The sequence below is a fragment of the Convolutriloba macropyga genome, chromosome 5 (genome assembly GCF_964194025.1).
Source record: "Convolutriloba macropyga chromosome 5, txConMacr16.3, whole genome shotgun sequence".
NCBI lineage: Eukaryota > Metazoa > Xenacoelomorpha > Acoela > Convolutidae > Convolutriloba > Convolutriloba macropyga.
Window position 1 is genome coordinate 41,154,681 of NC_134472.1, and position 2,605 is coordinate 41,157,285.

Here is a 2,605-nt window from a genome sequence, read left to right on the forward strand (position 1 = left end):
TCATGTCTTTAATAATCTTGAACTTAGTTATAATGATTTTGGTGATATATGTAATAGGGTATGGAAAGAGGCTTATATTTACTTTGTCACTGATATATCTGAAATAAAAAAAATCAATGTTAAACTAAGAATTAATTGGGATCGGAGTGTTTTATGGTTTAATTATATCTATGTCTATGGCTATTATTATAGATAGAGATTGGACTGTAACTTTATCGATAACTATAGATATATTCTAAATCAAATGTAGAGTAAAACTCACTACATCACCAATTGATCTTCCGTGCTCGTTTTAAATAAGAAAATTCAATATATTCTATTCTATCCTTTGTTACAATTTGATATAGTACATTATTTGGTATGATGTTTATCATATAACCTGGTGGTTCTGTTAGGTAAAAAGTATAAAGTATGTCTGTGTCATTACCATTATCTTTAACACCAGATATAATATTACAGTGAATTTTAATATTATTAAAACCCATAATATCAACAAACTTAGTTGTTCAATGCATACCTGTTGAATAAATTTGTCTTTCAAATCCTAGTAATGATCCTACTGAGTTATCTACATCAAAGCTAATTACATCTTGTAACATTTTATTTTACATTTCATTGTATTTTCATCCACCTTTAATAAAACCTTATTGTATGTTTCTTGTTTTTTTATATGTGCTATATCAACTAACTCTTATGCACCAAGTGGTATATTACTAATCTTACTAGCATATATAGAACTATCCTTTCTTTCAGTTTTATTAAAAACAGAATTATAAACAGATAATCTAATTAAACCTAACTTCGATGTATTAAGTATAGGTTCATATCTTTAATAATCTTGAACTTAGTTATAATGATTTTGGTGATATATGTAATAGGGTATGGAAAGAGGCTTATATTTACTTTGTCACTGATATATCTAAAATAAAAAAAATCAATGTTAAACTAAGAATTAATTGGGATCGGAGTGTTTCATGGTTTAATTATATCTATGTCTATGGCTATTATTATAGATAGAGATTGGACTGTAACTTTATCGATAACTATAGATATATTCTAAATCAAATGTAGAGTAAAACTCACTACATCACCAATTGATCTTCCGTGCTCGTTTTAAATAAGAAAATTCAATATATTCTATTCTATCCTTTGTTACAATTTGATATAGTACATTATTTGGTATGATGTTTATCATATAACCTGGTGGTTCTGTTAGGTAAAAAGTATAAAGTATGTCTGTGTCATTACCATTATCTTTAACACCAGATATAATATTACAGTGAATTTTAATATTATTAAAACCCATAATATCAACAAACTTAGTTGTTCAATGCATACCTGTTGAATAAATTTGTCTTTCAAATCCTAGCAATGATCCTACTGAGTTATCTACATCAAAGCTAATTACATCTTGTAACATTTTATTTTACATTTCATTGTATTTTCATCCACCTTTAATAAAACCTTATTGTATGTTTCTTGTTTTTTTATATGTGCTATATCAACTAACTCTTATGCACCAAGTGGTATATTACTAATCTTACTAGCATATATAGAACTATCCTTTCTTTCAGTTTTATTAAAAACAGAATTATAAACAGATAATCTAATTAAACCTAACTTCGATGTATTAAGTATAGGTTCATTTCTTTAATAATCTTGAACTTAGTTATAATGATTTTGGTGATATATGTAATAAGATATGGAAAGAGGCTTATATTTACATTGTCACTGATATATCTAAAATAAAAAAAATCAATGTTAAACTAAGAATTAATTGGGATCGGAGTGTTTTATGGTTTAAATATATCTATGTCTATGGCTATTATTATAGAGAGAGATTGAACTGTAACTTTATAGATATAATCTAAATCAAATGTAGAGTAAAACTCACTACATCACCAATTTATCTTCGGTGCTTGTTTTAAATATGAAAATTCAATATATTCTATTCTATCCTTTGTTACAATTTGATATAGTACATTATTTGGTATGATGTTTATCATATAACCTGGTGGTTCTGTTAGGTAAAAAGTATAAAGTATGTCTGTGTCATTACCATTATCTTTAACACCAGATATAATATTACAGTGAATTTTAATATTATTAAAACCCATAATATCAACAATCTTAGTTGCTAAATGCATACTTGTTGAATAAATTTGTCTTTCAAATCCTAGTAATGATCCTACTGAGTTATATACATCAAAGATAATTACATCTTGTAACACTTCTAGTTTACAACTCATTGTGTTTTATCTGCCTGTATCAAAAGATTGTTTTTTGTTTCTTGTTTTTTATATGTGCTATATTACTATTTATACAACATTTATACAATATAATACTATTTATAAGAGGATATAATACTATTTATTTAAATTATATAAAAAACAGAATTATAAACAGATAACCTAATTAAACCTAACTTCGATTTATTAAGTATAGGTTCATTGAAATGAAAATTTTCTGCTGGTCTCTTCATTCTTAAATTAAGAGTATTTTCATCTTTAGTTTTGGTTAACTCTTTAGTTATATTTTGTAGTTCCCATAAGATGAGGTTGTTGTCAGTCATTTTTTTAAGATAAAAATCTAGATCATTGAAACT